General features: G+C 45.5%; 1 protein-coding gene across 1 annotated transcript in view; it reads left to right on the top strand.

Moving 5' to 3' along the window:
* The window catches only part of ccdc102a (coiled-coil domain containing 102A), a 138,317-nt gene that overhangs the window by 13,414 nt on the left and 99,185 nt on the right, over window positions 1–25,718 (top strand). The gene's annotated exons all lie outside the window — the stretch shown is intronic.

Genomic DNA, 25,718 nt, shown 5'->3' on the forward strand with positions numbered 1-25,718 from the left:
CTGATAAAGTGAGAGCTCATAAATGATGGAATGCTCTTTTAAGCTTAAGTCCTTTTTTCTCAGCGCTGGCTAGATGAGAAAACCATAGGCACTATTTATTTTCAACTGGCGTCAGACCAGCCCTCCCCAAACTTTTAATGCCCTAGATTATGTGAGGAATGGATACCTGTAGGTACAATCAATCGAAATCCTGCTTCCAGCTCTCTATCCGATTTCTCAACATAAGTCAGCAGCATATTGTGTCTTTTGGCTCTTTCAAAACGTCCACTTTTTTGCACACACACTTTTAAAAGGGCTATCCGATCTCCATAGACAAATCCCTTTCAACAGAAAACAGAACGTCCTCTTTTCCTCATTGAAGGGCTGAGTGCAGTCCCGAAAATGTGAATGTGAATCGAGCGTTTTTTTTTTCAAGGTGTCCTTGGAAGAGTGATCATTTCAGCAGACCTAGTCGTCCAGGCCGAGCCTTCCTCTTTCTTGGTCGCTGCTCCCATATGGCTCAAGTGTTTGGCCTCCAGCTTAATATGTGTGTGCGCCCTTGAAATGCTTCCCCCCTCGGGGGAGGGAGTGTGTGTGTATCATAACGTCTGATCCCTCCTGGGGGTGGGGGTGGGAGTGTTTAGCCCCTCTTCCCATTGGCTTATTAGCAGACAGATTTTGGGGGCTTTAATGCTCAATTACCTCGGCCCCAAAGCTGCTGATGATTACCCATAATTCCAGTGTTACGACTCCGCAAAAACCCCAGCCGCTATTTCATACATGCACACGCACAAACACACACACACAGACACACACATGCATGCTTTGCACACACACAGTGACACACACAGTGACACACACACACACACACACACACACACACACACACACACACACACACACACACACACACACACACACACACACACACACACACACACACACACACACACACACACAACCCCCCAATACTCCCTGTGAGTGTGGCTTGGAGTTGGTGGAAAGTCCCTGCAGCCAGCCTCCCCATCCACCCATCCATCCTCACAGTAAAGAGTGCAGGATCTTGAGTTAAAGACGCACGCACGCACGCACGTACGCACGCACGCACGCACACACACACACACACACTACACACCGAATTCTATTCACTGCACCTCTGCACTATAATCATTTCCAAAGTAGATAGGTCAGCTTATTGTTCTCTGCTGAATGAAATGGATCATGAAGTCTCTGACATTTTTAACAGACTCATCACACTTTAACAGGCCGAAGAAATATATGGGCTCACCCTTTGTATTGCATTACTGAGATGCCCGGGCAAGCATGACACGTCCTAACATAGCCATAAATCAACATATGAAAGCGAACACGGGGCCACCGTTTTTTTCTCTCTCCTAATCTGCTCTGATATTAAGGGCATTGTACCGAGCCTTTCACTTTTAAAGCGGTACAAATCTGCAGCTGAAGTCAGCTGTTTGTGTAGGGCTTTGGGAGATTTTCTTTGGTCTAAATAACATTTAGATCTGAGCATGCACCCTGAGAGGGCCTGGATTGAGGCAGTGGACGTTTTAGTGGAGATGAATCTGTTGTTTTAAACAAGATACAATGTATGCTGATGTAAGCAGCTACCCCCATTCGACGCGCGCACACACACACACACACACACACACACACACACACACACACACACACACACACACACACACACACACACACACACACACACACACACACACACACACACAGCCACACACGTGTACTTACCCACCCACGCACACACACACACGCACACACACACACACACACACACACACACACACACACACACACACACACACACACACACACACACACACACACACACACACACACACACACACACACACACATTGATTCACACACCTTTCCTGCTCAATTAATCAGCGATGGCCTTTGAGTCAGAAGTAACTAATGAGCCTTAGGTGAAATCATTACAGCCATCACCGAGTAAACCAAACTTGGGGAAACTAGCCGTGTCAGTTAGTACGTCTTAAAATGAATCATCTAATAATTTATGCATTGAGATGTGGACATGAATAACGAATAATCGATTTAGAGGCAGCTCATAATCGTTAGTTAGATATGTTGGACTATGACCTTTCTGGTCTTTGAAGCTGTGATAATTTCAGTAGTTGGTGGTAATCCATTTTTTTGTCTATGATGACTATATTTAGTTGTTTTTTAAATGTTAAAGCTAATATCAGACTGCTTGTGAGGTGATGGTATAAAATCAAAGTTGCATTGCAAACAACAAAGTAGCTAACATATTTCGTAACTATGGTTTCGAGAAATGCACTCCTGATGTGAAGGAGCCATTGTGTTGCATCAAGTTATCAAAAATTGTAATCAACGGGAATATTCAGTGGGACAACATCCTTTCCTACCAGCAGATTTTGTTGTTCTTTTTGGTGTGGAACTTTCCCTTTGTTACTTGTCTTCTCACAAAAGCCCTCTCCTCGGCCCTTTGATGAGAGAGAGAGTTGTTGTGTTGTGGTTGCAATGAAGCCTCAATTTGGCCATGTAGACATGCAAACGTTGACAAGGATATGTAGGTAGGTAGCATGCCATACAGTGTAGTGTGGGGGTTTTGGAATCGGGTCATGAGGTGGATTAATGACAAGGGCAAGACGTGTGAACATGGACGGCGCTATGATCTGCCTTTCTCCCAGTGCAGTATGGGGCATTGCTGTTGGCCGAGTATGTTTTTTTTATCGAGATATGATCTCTGTGTTCTGTTCTGAATATGGGAATCCAAGTGAGGCAGTTAAAACTTTGTTCTCGAACAGGAAATGGAAATGTAGACAAGCTATGGTTATAACGGTATGTAGGTAGCATTTAGTGTGTTGTTGAGAGAGCAGAGTGGAGGTCATGGTTCAATTGGTGACTGTACCAGAGACTCCCAGCAAAGTGTAGTAGAGCTGCCCAGTTAGGGCATAGTGTGACTGTGAACATGGATGGCATTAGGGTCTGCCTTTCTCACCCGTTCTCTATGGCATTGAAGTTAGCCAAGTATGTTTTTTTCGAGATATGATCTCTGTGTTTCTGTGAGTATAAGAGTGTGGGAATGAAACTGTGCAGTTAAACGTTGTGCCTGAAGAGGAAATGGAAATGCCTGCTGTGTGAGGGTTGCAGAACGGTTACGTGCTGGAGATTTTGTGAGCCTTGGACTCCATGGTGTGTTATTGTTGGTGACTCCAGCCATATGACATTTCTGTAATATGCAGTGAGTGTTTATGTGTGTTTACACAGACTTGCCCGGCAAAAGGGGGAGGCTTTTTGCGGTTGCTGGAATTTTTCATTGATCTGACACATATAAGTGCAGTGTTGTGGAATGTGAAGGCGAGTTCTTCACTTGTGAATATTATGGCCATATTTTATGATCACTTTTTTTTTATTAGTTAAAATATCATGCAGCCTAGTCGCATGAATTCGTGCAAGTGCATGTTGATTGCTTGGCTGCCTCAGAGCACGGTTGGCATAGGAACAGCATACCATTGTGCTTGAAAGTAGCACCTTCTCCCCATTTGCTGCTAACAGTCTGTCTTTCCCTACCAGAGCACACCCATCATCAACTATACACACGGGTGATGAAATGTGTAAAACAAATCTTTTATTCGTTCGCCGCATGTGCCAAAGATGAAACAGTCTGCAGCTGGACTCGGTAGACTCAGAGTGCAGAGAACACAGTAAATGTTGCTGTGTTAATTCAACACTTTGAGAGTTGATTTTAAAATGTTCTATAGTGTTTTTGGTCCCAGAGTACACTCGTATTGAATTGACACTGCATATTTTACTGTGGAAGAGGGAAAGGAGGTTTGGTAAGCTAGCCCCAAGGACTGGGTCCTGTGGTGCCAAATAGCTCTTGCTACTCCTCATTTGTGCACACATGCTGTAGCTCGCCGGCCTACATGATGTTCTTGGTCCGATATCTTCCTTCAGCTGCCAATCCAAATCGAAAGGCTCATAATCACTTTGAGGCATGGATGAGATCCGTTTATATTCAACAAGTGGGGGGATATTTTGACATATTTTAGGAGGCTCATCTGGGTAACGGTCAAACCATCATCCCTGTGCTGTTCATTAGAAAAAAAATTTAGGTACGTTGAGTTGAAACTGCGGTCTGGAACCATGATGAACCTACCTCGTACCTTCTGTAGCTTCTCCATAGTTTATGAGCCTTGGGGAGCTGGCCTTAACTTATGCTGCTATCAGGCTGGATCCTACGGAGATCCAAGCTATTGCAATTTCAGATGAAATCATTGCATAGCGAGATATACCAAATTAGACTGACACAGGCGCAACACAGATCATAGGCAGCTCTTGGTGCATTTGACCGGCCGTGTGCTGCATGTGTGTGGCATGGAAGGTGGTCTGTCTTCATTGTTTTGTTACACTGTCTTTATTAAAAAAGAGGCAGGAAGTGGTTGAACTAAGACGTCTAGACCCTAGATGTGGTTAGTGTAGGAGGAAATAGAAGTCGCAGGCACTCATGCTTGGGTCTGAAATGTGCGTGTGTGTGCTGTGTGCCGTGTGCCATGCAGACTATGTAGGCTAGATGATTCTGTTCGTTCGGAGAGCCCTGCTGTTGTGGATTACGCTCCTGGCTGTGCACTTTTCACACCTGTCATCATCAATTCTTCGCCCTGCCTTTGATTCCCTATGACTAAGGCCTCAGCTGCAGTTGAGGAAAAACGGCAACTCCCATATTTTGGCATGGTGAAGGATCGCTGGCCGTAAGCCCACAGCGTGCTGTGTTGTGTGGGTGGTTGGGTGGGTGGGTTGGTTGGAAGGAATACATCTTCTTTGCACAATTTGTGCCTAGAAAGAACGAAGTCTTAGGCATTGATCTTCCCAAGAGCATACCTGAAGTCTGGGAGAGGATAGATTGTGTTTGTGTTGCACAGACAGACGCTGGTCTGTAATGCTCTTAAGTGAAGCGGACCTTATTGTCTGTCTGAGATGGAGTTAGATAAGACCCTCGCCCATCCATCCACCCAGTACAGCAGTATCCACCCCAGCCCCTCACCCACCCCTTTACACATCAAATTAGCCTTCTGTCAGACCACTCCGGACAGCTTCTAAGCAGATGGCCTTTGCACCCCTTTGTGCATATGTGTGTCCTGTGCACCCCACTTACCCTCGTTTTCCCTCTAAAGCTTTCTTTTTTTCCTCCTGGGAATGCAATTGGTGGAAAAGATGAGGTGGGATCTGTGGGATGTTGCAGCATATACTGTAAGACTGCACAGTAAAGGACACAGTGTTATTTCAGCACTTTAATAGTACTATGGGACAAAAAACACTATAGAAGACGTTAAATCTAGGGATGCACCGATACCGATACGGTTATCGGTATCGGCCCTGATACTTGCTCATTATACTCATACTCATACTCATACTCGTTAAACACTTGTCGATACCAGGCACCGATTCTGCTATTATTACAAGAAGCAACACAACATCTCACCAGGTTCCATTGACTTGAAAGCAGCATGGGAGAAAAGCGCCTCATACATTTACTAAAATGTAAATCTACATGGAAATGGATGGACAATAAAAATGTGTGTTGGGGGGAAAAGTATCAGTATTGATACATGGTATCAGCATATAGACATTAATGTACTCATACTCATCGGTTTTCAAAAAATGGTATCGTGCATCCCTGGTTAAATTGTCTCCCTAACTATTAAATTAACACTGCATTTCTTACTGTGTGTAAGTGTATGCTTGGGAGCAGCCTTCCCATGTGACTACAACATGGCTTTGCTTCACCCTCTAAACACACCTGATCACTATGAGCTTAAGGCAACATGAGAGACCCTGCTTATGCTAAGGCTGCAAGGGTTATGACTACTAAGGCTTAAGTTATCTGCTGCTTATAAACACGAAGATGACTTGTAGCTTCAAGAATCATAGATCAGCATGACATACAGCTCAGGAGCCGGCGATGTATGTTACAGTTTATACACATTATTTTTTTACATTCTATTACATGCATCTTTCTTTTTTTGCTGGTAGGGTAAATTTAAATTTCAGGTTAAGTGGATTGTATAGGGCATTCATCCTTTGCAGAGTGTCTTGTGCTCGTACACAGGAAGGTTTGAGTGGAAGCCAGGCATCTTTTGTTGTTGTAATACAATGGTCTGCTGGAGCGAATCATAGAATACGAGCATCATCCCCTGAGGGCTTAGCCTGACAAGAAAAATCTCTGCAAAGTTGTCTTGTCTGAAACCCAGGAGCTGTCAGAGGTCATGGACCTTTTGAATGAGTAAGGCCCACACGTAGTAGAAACTTCTTCTAACTTTCCACCGCCACATTGTATTTCACCTTCACTCTTTCTGCCGTCTGTGTCCCTGTGGCAATGACTGATCTGTGTGGTCCTGAATAAATGATGAGGACTTGATACGGAATCGCTTCTCCGGTTTTAGGTTTTGGGCTCTTTAGTGAAATAGAAGCCAAGGTCAGGTTGTTTTCGTTGGAGCACTGCAGTCAGTGTGCCAACCCTGGACTATTTGAGAGACGTGGCTGAGTGTATGCTATGCAGTGCTCCCTTTTTTTTAAAATTCCTTCAGATGGTTTGCTTATTTAAATTCGTGGTTCTTATAGAATTGAAAATACAACATTGCGATTAACTGAGGCCACTGACCCAGCATCGATTGCTGTTTCTTTGTTTTAAAAAATACTTTTATTGGCCTTTATGCCTTTATTTTTGACAGAACAGTGTGAGATGCTGACCAGAAGTGAGTGTGAGAGAGATGGGGAGGATCGAGAAATGACCTCGGCTTGGAATCGAACTCGGGTCCCTGAATTTTGCTGCTGAGTTTTCTCCCTGGTCAGATGATTTTTTTCTGTGCTGATTGAAGTTTCACCTTAGCCAAATTGACAGGCATGGTTGGAATTTATCAGCTACATGCGACCAGAAAGCTCCAATTAGGCCTAATGTACCTTATATAAATACTCCAGTAGGTTTAAAGGGATTATATCAATGTTAGGTAATGCTTAATAGCTAACAACTGCACATCTATTGGTGTCTAGGCGGGCTAATTTGGATATTTGTCATAGCCATATTCCCAGTGCTTCCATAGGTAGCCTATATTGTAGCGTTGCCTTTGTTTCTAGGTCAGAATAGGCTCCTCAGTGCTGCTCTCACCAGGCAGCCTCAGATGCCTGTAGCCAAATCTTCTCCTAGCCTAGTTTATGATACAGGGTCCTGCAAATGCCGCAGTGCAGAGCAAGACCAGATAGAATACCATTTGATTGCATTATAGGTAGTAGGCTGACACATTTTTTTCACGAGTGTGACAAACTCAAGACACACACACACAGAGATACCTAGACACGGTTACGTAGCTTGCAGGACAGTGTTATGATATTGCACAGTGCTGATTTTGAGGCGATCCATCATTTGGTTTTAAACATTGTGTGCTGGTTATTAAATTATCATTTCACTTTTGCATTTGTCTAGGGACCAAGCCAAAGTCACTAAGCTCACAATGTGCTATGATTTGAAGGCAATGCTTGCTGTTGCTGGATATATAACAGCCTCTGATGGTAATAAATGGTGACTTAACTTTTACGTGTGTGTGTGATATATTAGTCTATGAAAGGAAACATAGGCTAGTGTTTTATGACGCTGTGCTGTGCAGATTTTTAGGGCTGGATTTTTTAAGGCACAAGCTAGCCTGCTGGACTTGAAACAATGTGCTTGCAGGGTTATAAATGATAATTTCCCTTTTGCGTGTTTGCGATAATGTGACCGTGTGTGAAAGCCAAGGTATGCTTCTTGGGAGACTGGGAGACTGGCTGGACTGCGGGAGAGAGGTGCGAGGTAGGCACATTCCTGCGCTCTGCAAATGGACTGGATTTGATTAGGCTTTGCCTAATTTCCTACCTGGACTGATGAGGAGGTAGAGCTCAGGTTCTGCTGAGGCTTTGCTGCACTGCCCGGAGCCTTTGATCTGCAGTATAATACTCTTTCAAGTGCAGTGAATTTCACATGGCAGTGATTGTATTGTAGACTCTGGTGTACTGCGATATAGAGACATGAATCATAATTCTTTACTAAATGTATACGTGTGTGTACAAGCGTGTGTGTATAAATTATGTGTTTGCCTGCGTATCTGTGTGTGCGTGTGCGTGTGCGTGTGCGTGCGTGTGCGTGTGTGTGTGTGTGTGTGTGTGTGTGTGTGTGTGTGTGTGTGTGTGTGGCATGGGTGGGAGCAAATTAGGGTGGGAGTGTGTGAGACAAAGATTTTTTCCCCCTTTCGTGGCGCCAGCTCATTCTTGACATACAGTATGTCGAAAGAGCCCATCACTCCTGGACTTTATGATGTGTGCTGTGTGTGCCGTGCGTTGGGTTGTGTACTGTGTGTGTAGCATGGGTGGGTCTGCATAAATGGAACCCATGTGTGCCTTTTAGAGCACTCCGGTCGTCAAGAATGGCAAATAGGAAAGATGGAGTGTGTGTGTGCGTGTACGTGTGCGTGTGTGTGCGCGTGCGTGTGTGTGCGCGTGCGTGTGTGTGTGTGTGTGTGTGTGTGTCATAGTCATAGGTAAGGAATGCGTCGTGCAGGCGGTCACACGACACCTGAGGCACACAGGAGGAGAAGAGGTGAAAGAAGGAGGGAGGCTTCTCTCTCTCTCTCTCTCTCTCTCTCTCTCTCTTTCTCTCTCTCTCTCTCTCTTTCTCTCCCTCTCTCTCTCTCCCTCCCTCATCCTTCTCTCCTCCATCCCTGAAGAGGTGAGTAAAAATACCCCTAAGTGACTCTGATTTACTGCCAGAATAGCAGGACTCCGACAAGTGAGCCCCACGGATCACCGCCTTTGTCTTCTGTGCAACAACATGGAATAACAGCGTACTATTGCTATGGAGATGGCTGTTGGCACAATTCCCAAAATATTCCTCCATCCTGCCCCTCTCTCAGCAAGGCTGAGGTAAGCCATACCTTGCCCTTGGTTTAAAAACAAATGGGGAAGCATCACCTAGGTAGCAGGATGAACACACTTGCGTGGCCCTGGTTTCGGAATTGTCTTTGACTCAATCCAAAATGTCCTCTTGAATGATGTGTGTGTTGGAAAGGAAGAGTTGCCACATCCAGCTTCGAACCCACAATAAAATGATAATCAGGTTTAGGCAACTCGGGGTAGACAATCTAACATCTAATTCAGCGTCATAGTACGGGTTAACCCCAGTCAAGGTAGCCAGGGTTTGTCAACCCCGGTTTACTAATGCCTCTTTTCCACTGCCGTTTTTTTTTGGCAGGCCTACAGCTTGACACGTCGCGACTCGGTTGCCACTTTTTGCTTTTCGAATAGGCACGACACAGCTCAATTGTAAAGCAAAAAGTGGTGGCCGAGTCACGCTGTGTCGATCTGTAGGCCTAGTGGAAAAGCGGCATAAGTTAATCCTGGGTAAGTTCTAGGTTGAACTACGTTCGTAGTACAGGCTCCTGTAGTGAATCAGTGAATCGCTAGATTGAATGACGCCCTCTATTTCTTGTGGAGGCCAAAAGAAGAGGCCTGTTTCTGTTTGACCAGTCTGGAGTTTGAAGCCATCTACCGTCAGATACCAATCTCCAGTGAAACTCGGTCAGCCCTTTTACATTCGACTTAACAGACACATGTTGTGCCTTAGCCTCCCTTTTATGACAAACCACTGAACTACACTGTATTGCACTGTGCTGCTCGGCTGTCTTTGATTCCCGGTAAATGGGCTTTTCACTTTAGTCTGACCCTGGAACACTCATCTTCCCGGCGTGGGAGAGGATGACTGAATGAGTGTGTGTGTGTGTATATGTGTGTGTGTGTGTGTGTGTGTGTGTGTGTGTGTGTGTGTGTGTGTGTGTGTGTGTGTGTGTGTGTGTGTCTGTGTGTAAGAGCAGCTATGAGATGTATCGTGTGTGTGTGTGTGTGTGGGAGCAGCAAAGAGATTAATTGATGTGTGTCTGTAGCTGTGTGTGTGTGAGTCTGTGTCTGTCTGTCTGTTTCTGTATGTATGCGCGATTAAGTCAGGGGTTTTGTGCATACATGTGCATGACTCTTGGCCTCGACAGCTCCATGCTCCTGCTCCCCCGTGCCTGAGGTCCAGAGTCTCCTGGAGTTCACAGCAGTGGCCACATGCCTCCCTGGGGCGTGGAGGCTGCATGTCAAGACCCCCTCGCTTCACAGATTAAGGCTTTGATAAAATCTTAAACTTACACCGTGTGCAAAGTCCTGTTTGCAGAGCATCTCTGACTCTGTTCAAATCCCGTTCTCAGGCAGCCACTCCGTTTGATGTTCCGCAAAGCTCTGGCTGGCCCTGTTTCAAGGCACGACGTTAAATTGAATCCATTTAACTCAAGACACAGTAGAGGCAGACAGACAGAGAAAGCAGGATAGAGAGACATGGATATAAAGAGAGACAGACATAAAGAGAGAGAGAGAGAGAGAGAGAGAGAGAGAGAGAGAGATGGAAAGAGATGGAAAGAGATAAGAGAGATGTGTTTTAAATGTCTTGTAGTCTGGTTAGGCTGCATGACCTTAGGGTCTGTCTCTCCTCTACTGTCTGTTGCTCTCTTTCCCACCCACTGCTATGCACCCCCCCCTCCAGACACACACACACTCTTATCCCACTTTCAAAGACGCTGAGAGGATTTCCCAAACTGTCACAAACCATATTTCATGGCCGAAAAAAATCCTGCATACATGTGCCTTGCCTCTCTGTCTACCCCTTTGCCAACACACACCCACACATTTTAACCCATCCCTCCCTTATTTCTCTTTCTCTTGCTATTGTTCTTCTCTTACTGACTTACTTTCTTTCTTTCTTTCTTTCTTTCTTTCTTTCTTTCTTTCTTTCTTTCTTTCTTTCTTTCTTTCTTTGCACACATCATTGCAATGCAGGACTTTGATTTATAGCCCCATTGCAGTGCCAGGTGCCCTGGCCCCATTCTTTTCCCACTGACGCACACCCATCCTGAAAAGACCCCCAGAGGACCCAGATGGCGAACTGAACTGGCCACAGCCAGAAACCCATTCACACCCCTCCGGCCGCAGCGGTCAAGGGAGGCAGACGCTGAAACTCAACTTACACCAGAGTTGACCCCTGGTCAATGTCCAAGCGAGTGGGGAGGCCCCCCTCTTTAACAAGGTTTATGATCCGACCAGCCCTCCCACTTCCTCCAAGAGGGCCATTGGGGTAGTGCTGGGCTGGGGTGAGGTTTTGCAGGAGCTGAGGAGGAAATCCTTTTTCCTGCCACTACAGTATAGGGAGTGACTGCATGGCACCCAGCCTTCCCCATCAGTCAAGCCCTCTGAAACGCTTCTGGCCATTGTCAAGCCTGTCCAAAAACGTGCTACAATATGAGCTTCAGGCATGTAGGCTTTTGCCGTTTTTCTTTGCCAAAAGCGGACCTTGACATTTACAAAACTTGGAGACAGAGGGACCATACGTACAGTACTTTGTGCTGATGGTCAGCAACATGTTGCAGTGTTTGGTAACACTTGTAACTTTCATAAAAATCTGGATTTGGTCACATGATATCCCACACTGACTGCAGTGATATGCACAGAGTATCAGTTTCAGTTTTGGGTATTAAGTCAAGTTCCGGAATATTCCATTTGCATGTGAAACACCGTTCTGCAACCAGAATAGTCATGGAACACACGGCCGCCACAATCGGAATTAATACAGTTTACATGACATGCAAAGGGAGTACTGCTAAGCAGTCCGTTTAAAAGCGCAATGCATGCATACCTCTGCTGCGTTCACTGTCTAGTGTCTGCCCAGGAATGGGCAGCTGAACTAACAGGAGGAAACAGCCGGGATTAAAAACTCATCATAACAGCTGACCTCTAACAAGGCACCTGTCTCTGCCTCATCTTTCTTATAAGAGCCCAGTACTCAGCTCATGGGAAGGTGGGGTGGGTGTATGGATGTACTGTACATGTAACTGAAGTGAAATGATATGGAACTTGAGTAAGCTCTTTACTGCCGATGGGCCCGTCGACAGGCCTATTCACTCTTTGCTGAAAACTCTCAAGTACATCATAACAACATTGCTATGACAAGAAGTAACAGATTAAGACTGGGTCATTACCATTTTGGTGACAATAATGTTATGAAAAAGGCTCTGCGCTAAGGGCTTAAAGCAATATAAATACCCTGTTTAAAGCAATACACAATAGGGTTCATTTTTCATCGTCTAAAACCATTTCATTGGTTTGTAGCAGGGCGAAGGCGATCACTTAAGATTTTTCTTTGCAGCCCTACATGGGCTATAACAGCTCTAAACAACTGCCCCACTGTCAATGTGTAGTCTCAATGAGACCATGAAATAGCAATAATGAGCAAGCTTTGACAAACTGCCCCACTGTCGATCCGTAGCTTCAATGAGATATTATGAGACAGCAATAAGGGACAATTCCAATTCCACTTTTAACCTGTTTGGAGAGGAAAACGTTATTTAGTGGTGCTGTAAAAGGTTGCTAAATGTTTGTAAAATTGCTTTGGTAAATCATTCCGTGTGAAATTAAATCATTTTTGTAGCGCCCTATAATCATGAAGATGTCAGTGGTGGCAGTGGCACGTCAGGTGGCAAATGTGTTTGCTTTTTTTTTTTTGGAAGATCGTTCAACAACAAGTTGACACATTGTCGGTGGCAGTTTTAGTGCCGTCCTAGGGGTGATGTATGGCTGCATTGATATGGTAAGTATGACCCAGAGCAGACAACTTACGAGGCCTGTGTGGTGGTTTCAGCAGCTATGCCTGCCTGACAATGCCCCATATAGCCCCGGGGCTCCATACAGACGCCTGCCTGGGCCCAGGGTTCTTTATTGCCCACTGGAGTGAGGCTATTTTATTGGCCTGCAAATCTGCTGTGTGTGGATGCAGGCAGGCTGGGGCCAAGCGAGCGAGTTGGTGAATTGCATGAAAGGCGAGCAGAGGAGTGAGGGAGGGAATACGCAGTAGGAGAGCACATGGAAAAAAAGGAAATTATGTTTTTTTTTCTTCTTAACACAGGAGACTCTGCATTGCTAATGGATGTGTAAAACAGATTAACAGGGCAGGTGAATGATGCTCTGTCACCTTCGCTAGTGCAAAATGTGGATGCTCTAATGGTAGACAGCAGCAGACTCCAACTGGGCTAACTGCTGGGGCTAATTTTCATTGCAGAATGTTGTTGCAGGCAGACAGAAGCCTACTTGTGTAGGTGGAAGAGGGGAGAAAAACCTGACTCATGGGAATCTAGCAGAATAAATATCTGCAAGCGATGAATTTTAAAGCAGATTTTTGTTCCTCTTAAACTTCTGAATGTTATTCAGATACAGCGAGGACACAAGAATTGCATTATAACAGAGCGAGACGGCATTTGTGTGTTTTTTCATGCACATGGGAGTGCAGGCATGAACTGACAGGGTATGAAGAAGAAGAAGAAGAACACTGTATATTGGGTAAAGAACTCTATGTATTGGGCGTTAGTGTTGTTCAAGGCCTGGATTTGAAGAGCAACTTATGATACATCACCTGGGTCATTGCTTTGAATTGGTCATTGCTGGGAAATTTTAAATGAAAGCCTTCAAGAGGCTTTTGCACATGGTGACATTTTTCAGATTGGAAAAACTAATGATAGGTTAGACGGCATGAGGTTGTATTGTGTCCGACTTCTCTGTCAAATACAGAATTCACAAAATCAGTTAACTTCTGTGTGTGCGCGTTCTCTAACCTCATTTGTAGCCTTGCATTTGCATCTTATCTTTGTAACTGAGCAAGAAAGGATAGGCCTCTCGAGACTAGAAGTCTTATGAATGTATTTAGGCTGCGCGCTGCTTTGCGAAGGGAGTTTCAGTGAATTTGACAACGAAAAGAAAAGAGGTGTCGGGATAGTGAAAGCTAGAATGTGAAAAAGTAGTTTTTCTTCTCCTCTTCAGTCTCGAAAGAAAAACTGCATAATGTGATAACATGCCACGAGCAGAAATACTGCCTGCCCTTATCACACTCACATTCTCTGTTCGCTGTATTTCAAAGTCTTGTGTTTCTTTTTTTTCCACCCAGACTTTTTCCTTTTTCGACTTGAAAGCCTGAAGTCGTGGCCCTTTTGTAACAAGGACAGTCTGTGCAAGTGCAAGGTCTGCCTGCAGTAGTGTGGGCAGGGAGAGAAGTGAAATTCAGTTCTTTCACTAGTGGCACTGCTTCAGAGAGACAGCCATCTGTGTTATTCACACTAGGCTTGGGCGATGCGGACAGAAAATTATCACCATGCACATGCATTTCCCACATCCTTCAATGTCATAATTTTTTCCCCCAATAATTTCAGCTGATGCTGACAGTTTGAAAGCAGCTGGGTTGAAAGATATGCTTTCAACTCTGGCGTTATTTGCTCTGTGTCAGTTTGGACATAATCAAGCCATCACCCGACAACTGAAGCTGGAAAATTCGATACCAATTACGGTAACATACAAGCCTGAGCATCATTGAGATTGATTGACATGAGTTTTATCATGATCTGAATAAATCACTCAGCACTAATCCAGAAAATAACATAATCAGCCTGAACGCAGTGTGGACGTTATGGTCTGATGCTTATGGAATCATTTTTGGGATCAGACGGTTGGCGGTTTGAATTTCAACATTACCGGTCACTCTTCTTCATGCACCTTCATCTATGGCAGTGCCCTTTAGAAAGACGCCTAACACCACACTGCACCAGGGACTAACCAATAGCCTGTATTTAAATAACTAGTCTACCGGTAGTTGCTTTGCATTAAAGCATCAGTTAAGTTTAGTGTAAAGTAATGGAATGGCGTTCTTGTTGCCCTCTCAGTGAACGATAAGAGTGAAGGGGAGAGATTGTGCATGCATGTCTGCCCGCACACAAAAGCTAGAGCCTTTCATTCAAGGCATTTTGTTCTCTCAGCTCAGAAGTTATGGCAGGAAGGGTAATGGGCTGTGAAGGCAAGGTTTTAATTACAGACCTCTGCCCGTACAAAATGATTTTTGTACACGGCTTCAATGGACATCAGGCTGTCATTTCCTATCTGGATTAGGGCCCAGCATGTGCTTTTTTCTTTGTGTGTTGTCAGTGAGAAAGAGAGAGTGTGTGTGTGAGAGAGAGAGATGCAAGAGAATGGATCTTTGTTTTCTTTCGCATTCTGTGGAGTCTATTGCATATCACACAAAGTTATTCCTTTTCCTGAAGGGATTCTCCTAGCTCCAACTGTCTCCTGTTTTTGGTTTAACCTTAATAATTCTCTTTGCCTCCATTGTCTTGGTTTGGTCCGGGGCCCAAGACCACTTTGCTTGCTTTTTGAAAAACAGGTCACATAATGTAATGGTAGCCGGGCCCTGGACCCATCATTAGTTTTTGTTCCAGTGTGTCTGTGTGCGTGTGCGTGTGCGTGTCGGCTAGATGGCCTGGCTGGCACTGGATCTGTTTGACTCCAGGGGCAAATGAGGCCTAACTAGGCCCTCGTCAGATGCATTCGGCTCCACCTTTCTTCACAAACATTCAAGCTTGCGATTAGCACTCCGAAGGCGTGGTTTCATCGGGGTCCGATCTGCCTGGGCAAATTCAAATTCACCCAGTGTTAATACTTGCAAAGCTGGGTGGAAATGCGCAGATCTGGCAAGAGCCAGGTTAATTAGGCCTGTTTGGCATCACAATAAACACTCTAAAATGCCTTTTTCAGCCATGCATGCAGTTTATTCGTCTGCTCTGAAGTTAGCCATGCACATTCTGTTTTCTTTACTTTGACAATTCTTTCGCAAAGATGAATTGTGACAGTTCTTGTCCACGCTAGTTCACCTCTTAGGGCTAGAACCCACGACCTCCCAATCACAGCAACAGTTTTGCATGGGAACATGGGTACAATAACACTGAGCAGCCAGGTACCATACCAAATGTCTAGGCCAGGAGCTCAGGGAAGGAACTCAACGTTCCACTACTGAACTGTGCTAGTTGGCATCCCTTACACTTGCACATTAGCTTGCACATAATGTTACTTTTCTCAAACATCTATTGTATGTCGGCTATAGCATCCCATGTGTCAGAGGTTTTGTGGGACATCACACCACTGATAATCCAGCTCTTCTGTGTGGGCTTGCGTGCGTGCGTGCGTGTGTGTGTGTGTGTGTGTGTGTGTGTGTGTGTGTGTGCGTGCGTGCGTGTGTGTGTGTGTGTCCGTCCGTGTGTGTGTGTGTGTGTGTGTGTGTGTCCGTGTCTCTGTGTGCATGTGTGTACATGCGCATGTGTGTGCGTATTTGTGTGTGGGTGTTCCTTAACTTTTATTTTGATACATCTTGTGTGGAGGTGAACCTTCTTGTTTGACTTAGCCCCTTAAACGTAGGCAGGCAGAAAAGTCTATGAAAGAAAGCTGTTGGAGGAAATGCCTGGGAGAGTGAGAGAAAGTTGCTGTTGCTGTCTGCCTGACCTTGCTTGTCGTAAATTAGGCCCCTGGGTTACTAAACTGGCTGTGAGGGGGAATCCCTCTCTGCAGGCCTCCCTGCCTGACGGCCCCTCATTCCTCCTTCCTATAGCATCTGCTCCTCAGGCTGTGGTTTGCTTTTTTCTTTCCCCATCACGCTTTTCTGCGCTGTATCTTTTCTCTGTACTGTGCTCTGTTCTGATCTTCCTCTCCCCCCTCTGCTGACCCCAGTCTTTGTTATTTTTGGGCTCCTGATCTCTCATCCTCTTCGAGGTGACTCATGGCTTGTCTTCTTATCTCTCTCTCTCTCTCTCTCTCTCTCTCTCTCTCTCTCTCTCTCTCTCTCTCTCTCTCTCTCTCTCTCTCTCTCTCTCTCTCTCTCTCTCTCACTGACTTATTTCCCCGTCTTCTCTGTGTCTGCTGTTCCTCATCCCTCTGTTCTTCTCTCCTCATGTGCTCCTCCTGATCTCTCCGATATCCTGGCCTGATGTTATAGAAACAGTACCGTTTTCCTGTATTGCTAATCCCTTTCCTCTCTTTGCTGCATGTGCCTCTCCTTATTTCTCTCCTCCATGGCTTGGCTCTGTGGGCATGGCTGGGATTCAGAGCTGTCCGTTTGTAACAGAAAATGGACAGAGCAGCCACGGTCATGGCTTAAATGGCTAGGTCATTGACTGTTACGCCGGAGAGAAGGGTTTGATCAGAGATTCTTTAAGTATATAGAGATATGCCAACATAATAGGTTGCTATGGGCACCTAACATGACCAGGTTCCGGTCTGCCTAAAGGGGCGTGTCATAATACTCCTTGCATTGAATAGAACAGTCCTTAGGTCTGCCTAGGTCTGCCTAAAGGGGGAATTCCCCCCTCCTCCTTGCAATAATAGAACCAGGAAACAATGGGCCAATGGAACCTCTCTCTCTCTACTCTCTCTGGTTTGATTCCAGAATGAGGTCTTTTCCCGAGCCCTTCTATCTCTTTCTCCCTCCACTTTCCTGTCTCCTCACAAAACTGTCCTATCCAATAAAGGCAAGACCCCCCCCCCCCCAAAAAAAAATTACATAGCTACGGACCTGACAACACATAGCCAGTCACACCGCAGTCTTGTCTCAGGTTTAAAAAGAAAACTTGGCTGGCAATCAAGTCAAGTCAAGTCAAGAGAGAGCCTGAGAACTGTAAACAAAATTAATGTGCGAGCCATGGAGTGCTCCCAAATGGCGCTGGAGTGGGATTAGGCCAGCCTTAATGCTCTTATTACTCAAATAAACATACAGTTGCCAATCAGCGACACAACACCCATCAAAGCTACTTAGTCTTAATACACTCTGAGGTGCCGTAATTAATAACAATAATTCGTACCGTAATCTCTCTCCACCGCACTTCTTCCACATAATCACTCTGAACAAATCACTCTTTGGGGCCCTTAAGCCCACATTCAGGCAAATGATGGCACCGTGTGCTGCTAATGTGCTCAAGTTCAAACGTAAAAAAGACAGCCAATTAATTTTTGATGAGACTTTTATGTAATTCCTCTCTGTTGCCCTTGAGGCTGTAGTATATCTCATCCTCATTATTATCTCTCAACTTAAAACCAAGGATGCTATCCATATCAGCACAGAGTCTACTGTATGGCTCTTATTTCAACTCTTAGTTTCTATTCTTGGCGTCTTTTTGTCCTACAGGCATTAGGCTAGCGCTTAGCTGTCAGCGCTAAAGCAGAGGATAGCCTCATTAGTGTTAGTGCTGCTAATGAGCCGGTGGCCATTTTAAAATATTCATGTCGCAGAGCCTGAAGGGTGACAATGAACCGCAGGCTCCCCACCCACCTGTGCCAAAATGTCGCCCCCTGCTGTCAAGGTGAGGCTGTGACTGGGGCGACATTGCGGTACTTTCGCAGTCTGTTGCCACTTGCCACTGAAAGACAAATACGCGGCCAATCAGTGTTTCTTGTGGCTTGAGTTCCACCATGGCAATGGTGCTGCTGGGCTTTCGGGTTGTTTTTTTTGTTTTTGCTGACGAGATGGAAAGAGTTGCTAGGTGTGTTAACGAGGAGGCCCGTGCCATGCCAGTTGCAGGGTAGTCACAGTCACACATAGTTGCTGTGCTGTGTGCGTCTGTGCAGGTTTTCATTTTTTTTCTGCTAATGAGAAATGAAAAGAGTTTTGCTAACGATGTGCTAACGAGGAGTACACTCACTACTCTATTCTGCCATTTGTGCCATTGCCAGTCACCATGTGCCAGTTATGCTGTCACTTCCACTTATTGCTGATGGAAAAGCAAAACATACAACATACACAAATAGCACCTCCAGTCTGGTCCATATCGGGGAGAAAGAGAAAGCAACTATATTTTCAAGGCTGCACATTCCCAGTTTGGTTCTGTTAGGATGGGACTCACTCCACTGAGCCCTTAGCCTACTTGGCGCACTGTAGAGCTGGCTCGACAGAAACGCAGGAGAACCCTGCTGGTGCTCGGCAGCGAGGCAGACGGGTCCCAGAGGTGGAATGGAGAGCGCTCGGCTCGGCTGAACTGGACTCGGCATGCAGACAGTGTCAGCAACCTCAGGAAACGACACATCTGCTTCCATTTTTTTTCTACACCGCTCTCTCTCTCTATCTCTCTCTCTCTCTCTCTCTCTGTGTGTGCTTGTGCAAGCGCGTGTGCGTTCACATGCGTGTCTGTCTCATTCGTTTTTTTCGCCTTTTTGTCCTCCACATTCATCTCTTTTGTCACTTTTTGCCAATAGATCGTTCTTCTCGCTTCTCATGCTCTCTGTCTCCCTTTGTACAACCCCCATCCTCCCCAGCCCCCAGCCCCTGCCCCATTCGGTTTCCTACTCCTCATCCAGTTGGAAGTCATGCTCCGTTTCCTCTCCCCTTCACCCCTCCTCAAGGTCCTGTGGGGCTTTACCCAGCGACTCCTGCTGCCCCAGAAAAGCAAAGCCAAGCATAGAGCCTTTTCACTCCTCGTATTTAACCTTATTCAGCCCAACTTTTCCTTAAAAAATGTATTATTTTATCTTTTGTGCTTTGACTCATCGTCCTTCTACCTTTTATATATTTTTTTTCCAATTTTCTGTCAAAGCACATTGAATATCCTTGCTGAGTGACTTGCACTATACAAATGAGTTGTCCTTGTCTTGTCCTGCCTTGCCTCTCCTTGAGTCCTTGCTCTTTTGCCTCTACGTGACTACTGGACAGAGAGCTCGCAGCAGAGTCAGTGCAGTCCACCAGGCCACTGGAGCTGTAAAGTGCCGCTACTGCTGCTGCTGCTGTTGCTGCCACTGCCGCTGCTGCCACTTCTGCTGCTGTGTGCAGTTGTAGCCACAGATAGCGTTATCGATCCGCATCGACCTCCTGCCCACACCTGACTACAGAGCCAGTGCCTCCATCGATCCAGCCATCAATCCAACTGCAGCGGCACGCAGGGACCAGAACACAAACTTGTCTATCTGGGAATGTTGATGTTGCTGTCGTTTTGCAGTGTGAAAATGGATGCGTCAGCTTGTTTGTGTTAGTAGGTGTCGTAGATTTATTAAGATGGACACCATACTGACACCAGCAGATTTTTTTCTTTTCTTTAGACATGGGGACTCTCAGTTATTGGCTAGTTCCCAAACCCCAGTCACCGCAACGATTCATCTCTTCTCAAGCACACTCTTCATCTTGAATGCTTTGCCAGAATACATTAATGCGAACGAAGGAGGGGTGAAATGGGGATTTCCCCATCACTGATGTCTCCCTGATGTAGAGGAAATGGCCACAGAAGGAATAGGTATATTTATGAGTAGGGATGCACCACTTGGAATCGGATAGACATTCCAATGGGGACAGAATTGCTGGATTGAGTATCGGAAAACCTTAGGCCACCCATGCTCCAACCCACTACCCTCTATCTTGTGACCACGACTGGAACAGTGACAGCAATGTACTAGGCTGCTATTCATGCAAATACTACAAGCAGATGAAGGGAAAGATGCAGAAACACACATTTATTCATGTCGTTTTTATGACATTATTGTGACTTTGTTTAGGTTTTTGTTTTGTTTACATAGTGTTGTATTTTTGACGCTGAAGAAAGCTTTGGCCGAAACGTCTGTCTGTCATGCTGACCCTGGATTAAACTACAGGAATTACACTCGAGAGGGCGGCTTATTTTTTTTAACTAAATATGAACTTTGCTCTTTGCTCGCACCCGAAGACCTTGTAAGAAATAGTCGGGAGTTGAGCGCACTTTCTAAAAAAAGTCATACATAACATAACATAAACAAAAAGAAGTAGGCCTACTCCTGCTCCAACACACATAGGTAACGTAGACTATTTAGCTCCAAGAAGTCTGTGTTTGCTATACTCTATTATAGTCGTCCTCCACACAAGTTTGTTTCTTTTGCCTTCTCATTGAGCTCTGTGGCTTGTCCTGTTCAATCCACTCCATCCCAACAATGCTACCTTTAACCACATAGCTTCTGTAGCCATGGCTAATGGATACCTAGCAGGACCTCTCAAAAACGTACAAAGTGATCTTTAGCCCCAAGCCGCCCGCCCGTGACCAGCGCTTGACCCCGTTTTAAGGTGTGTCATTTGGACATGTGTCCCTGCCTCGTTGTCCATTGTGTGGTGTGTGTGCGCGTGTCATGTGGCCCTGGAGGTGGAAAATATAGGGCTTGGTGAGAGGATTAGTCAGCCAGACGCCCAGTGTGTTTAAGTCTAATTCACGCTGCTCTGTCTGCTCCAGTCCCCTCAGCTAGGAGACTTTCAGATATAACAAACCCCAAGAAGATGCTGTTTGCACTGTACTTTTCTGGTTGTCTGACATGCTTGATTTGTAGCCGTGCAGACTAAACATGTTCAGTGTCATAAATCCGGCGACTATAATGATGTGTTTGACGCAATTTGGAAAAACGTCCATGTGGTGAGGTAGGTAAAGGTTTCCTTTAGAGAATACATTTTTGTCCTTGGGTTCTCCAAGGGAATAGGTATACCTTGCCTGGTTAACACCAGACAATCTCACAAGTAAGATCTGGAGGGTACCTATGCAGTTTCTTGTTGGAAAGCTGTGTTACGATTGCCCATGGCCATTTATTGGGCGTTATGGATATGGATGTGTCATTTGTTAATGTAGCCCATAGACAATCGTGTCAGTTGTATCTATTCAAACAAATTGCAGCCATCGCCTTTTCACCCCTCCCCGCTCTCTGATTGGAGCCCAAGATCTGGAACCCTCGCTGAGGGGTAGAATCCATGCTGTCTTTCAAATCGGAATGATTGTGCAAATCAGCATGGGATTTCCCAGGCTAAGGCCTACCAATACTGCATACAAAGCTGCAGTAAACAAGAGATCTTGGAACCTGTCTCAGACACAGTTCAGTACCAGGACCATGTCTGGTGAGGTACAGTAGTGGCTCCTTTCAGGGAGAATACATTTTCATCCTTGTGTTCCTCTTGAGGAATATGAATGCTGCCCAGGAATCCTGGAACATGTTCTACCAGTATGAAAGTATATCATGAAGTAGCGTGTAGCAGACATGGTATCGCACAGCAGTAAGCATCTCTCACCGCCATGAGTCATAAGGCTCTGTCTGCTTGGATGCAGTGTAGCAGGTCTACCGCACAGGGTTAGCGATAAATAAACATTTTAGACAGTTCAGCGTATTGCAGAAGGGACTTTCGGGTTTTAAATTTTTTCCATGAGATTGAAAAAAAAGACTTTGTATTTATGTAGAAGTTGGCCGACTTTCTGGCGCACCGTGAGAAAAAAAAAAGTTTGTTGCAAAAGAGATGTCGCAATACTTACAAACAACCTGAAAGCAGAGATGAAGGTGTAAAACCGCAGTCTCGTTCCCTGCATATCCTGTGCTCTTGGAGCAAGCGTAGGTGTTAACCACATTATGCTCTCACTCAGGATTATTGAAATGAAATGCTTGTCTGGTGTTTTCCCCTGAGCTTACATATACATCATATTGCTGTTCAATGCTCGGGATGTGTTCTTCTACTCATGTTACAGTGTGTTAAATTTTCCTTCAACTTTCCTTACGGTAGGGACACATAGGAGGCGAAGCAAGCGAAGCGAAGAGAGGTGAAATCCAACCGTCATCAGGCCGTCGTGGCGAATCAAATGGAATGGAACAGTTATGTTGTTGATTTGATTGTGCCGCGGCAGGCGAATTCTCTCCTGATTTGCATAACATTAAACTTTCTTTAATAATTTTGCTTCGCTTGGCTTCGCTCCTGTTCGCTTGCTTTTGCTTGCCTTCGCCTCTGTCATAGGAATGTATGGCAATGTTCGCAAATTCGCGTGTATGTGTCCCTACAGTTAGGGGGCCAATAAAGCGTCTGTCTGCCTGTCATTGTGTCTGTCTGTCTGTGTGTCTGTCTGTCTGTCTGTCTGTATGCCTATCTGTCAGTCTGTCTGTCCATGTCTGCCTGCCTGTCTGTTACTGCTGCTGGTAAAATGCTGCATGTTTATTCTGGTAGACATAAGTTTGCGTCAGGCCAGTGTCGTTGACCTTACTCGTGCTGCCGTCCCGCAGGTCCGTTTTGCTGTGTAAGTGCAGTGTAAGCTGATTCTCCTGTGTGTGGTGTACTGTAGACCCAAAATAACAGCTGTCCTTTTTTATTTATATTGAATGCACTCATTTTGTTATGAGAGGGATCAACGTTTTCCTTACCAAAGTGAAGATGAAAGACATTACAGACAGTATGGTAGTCTGCAATGGGCGACGGGCAGTCATGGGTAAGAGGTTAGGGTGTCAGACTTGTATCTCAAAGGCTGCCGGTTCGACTTACGACCCGCCAGGTTTGTGGGGGGAGTAATTAACCAGTGTTCTCTCCCATCCTCCTCCATGACTGAGGTACCCTGAGAATGGCACCGTCCCGCCGCACTGCTCCCTTGGAGCGTCATTGGGGGCTGCCCCCTTGCACGGGTGAAGCATAAATGCAATTTTGTTGTGCAGTGCACAGTGAACACTTGTGTGCTGTGGAGAGCTGTGTCACAATGACAATGGGAGTTGGAGTTTCCCAGTTGGGCTTTCACTTTCACTTCACTTCACAATGGGGGAAAGTTTTGATGACTGCGTTGACTAGAGCTATATCGTTTTAGCCTTTTTGTCAATACTGCCACCAGGCAGATACATCCATTGATCTCTTTTGGGAGAAGCTAATAATCAGAATGAATACACATGCAGACTGAAAACATGTGGGACTTGCGTAACTGCTTGGGCCTGCAATTAGAACCCCAAATTCCTCCACATACTGTATCCCAGTGTTGTGTTAACCTCTGTTCTCACCACAGCTGTTGCTAAACTTATACATAGGCCTACATGTAGCATACATGTTACATGTTACATACACGTTGCTCTCACTTATTTTACTCATATGGTACTTGTCAGCCATTTGTTGTCAGTCAACTCTAGAGCATTAAGACTATTTATTTTACAAGTTCAGGCATTCCACCACACCAAATTAATTATCGGCTAGGCACGCCTTTGATGTAGCACGTATTTTTGAAATCACTCAAGTTTAAACAAGTCTTGATAACCTTAGGTTACTGATTGGACTGAGAAGTCTAGACATTTGGATTCTGTGGAATGTCACACATTTCCATCTTCGTTCACAAGCTTTTTGAGCGATACATGTCTGTTAACATTACAGCATTGCTGCACCCTGTCAGACTGATTTGTTTGGAAGTAGGTCTTGTGGTGTCAATCTTTGCTGCTTTCTTTATGGGTGGCTAGTAAGTTCACTATTCATGGAGGAAATTAAATCCTTAATGCTATTCATTGGCATGCATTTCTTATGCCATTTGCGCATGTTGTACTACACCAGTACAGCATCCCATGACGATCATGTTGCTGTCAGAGATAAACTAATCGGCCGACTGAAAAGAGATTAGCAGAAAAGGGAACTCCCTTCCAATAAAGTTCTGGAACATCACCACCACCACCATTCTGGAACACCACCACCATTCTGGAACATCATCCTCCCGAGTCGCCCAGCCATAGCCAGTTTCCGTGGGAGATCTCCGGAGAATGACTGTCTTTATTTATAGCGGCTTTTAATTCTTGGGTCAGCGACCTACGATCCCTGCCGTCTCAGAACAGGCCGCGTATGCGAGCCAAGCACAACACGCTTTCCTTGTTTCTGCGCCGCTGGCTCGCGTCTAAGCGCTGTGGTTTTGCTCTCAGTTTCCTGTGCGAATTTATTTCTGTCACTTTTGTCCTTGTTTTTCATCTGCCCCCCCCCCTGAAAGAGTTTCTCTATCTCTCTCTCTCTGTCTCTCTCCATTGCTCTCTCTCTCTCTCTCTCTCTCTCTCTCTCTCTCTCTCTCTCTCTCTCTCTCTTTCTCTTTCTCGCTTCTCTTGCTCTCTCTCTCTCTCTCTCTCTCTCTCTCTCTCTCTCTCTCTTTCTATTGCTCTTTCTCTCTCTTTCTCTCTCACTCTCTCTCTGTCCATTGCTCTCTCCTCTCTCTCTCTATATATATACTCTATATATATATATATATATATATATATATATATATATATATATATATATATATATATCTCCACCTCTCTCTCTTCCTCTCTTGCTCACCTCGCTCACACTCCTCCGTAACCACAGATGCGGTGCTCCTCCTCTCATCCTCTCCTCCTCTTCTACTCTCCTCTCTGCCCCAGATTCTGCAGGCGCGTACCCCTTTTGTCTGTTGCCTCGTTCTCGGCTTTGCCTGTTTGTGTCTGCTGCAATATCTGCGCGTCTACCTGAATGTTTCGACATCAGCGGGTAATAACGAGCTACAAGACGGAAAGTCTGTTTTCCTGACATGACTGAATGCATTCTTTGTGCACTCGTATGCTTTGTGCAGTGTGTGCCAGTGTGTGTGTCTGCATGTGCAGGTGTGTGTGTGGCTGTGTGTGTGTGTGTGTGTGTGTGTGTGTGTGTGTGTGTGTGTGTGTGTGTGTGTGTGTGTGCATGTGCATGCTGATGCAAATGTGTGTCAAATGTATACAGTCTAAGATTGCGAGACAAGAAAATTCGAGTTTCAATTCGCCACCGTGCTGCAACACTGAAATTGTCTCACCACACGGCATCTGCTCCGTTTTTACATTTCTCACTTTCAAGCCCTTGCCGTCATCTCGCAACCTCCAAGACGGTGCTTTGTAGATGTGTGTTTGTCCCCCACGCAGTCTCCTGAGATGTCTGCATGGAGAGGTGACACTGATGGTGACAATGATTGTGGTCAAGTCAGCAGTTGAACCGTCTGCCCTACACATCCTCTTCTCTGTCTGAAGCCTCATGACCTCAAAGCTCACGCTTTGGGGCACGC

The sequence above is a fragment of the Engraulis encrasicolus genome, chromosome 22 (assembly GCF_034702125.1).
Source record: "Engraulis encrasicolus isolate BLACKSEA-1 chromosome 22, IST_EnEncr_1.0, whole genome shotgun sequence".
Lineage (NCBI taxonomy): Eukaryota > Metazoa > Chordata > Actinopteri > Clupeiformes > Engraulidae > Engraulis > Engraulis encrasicolus.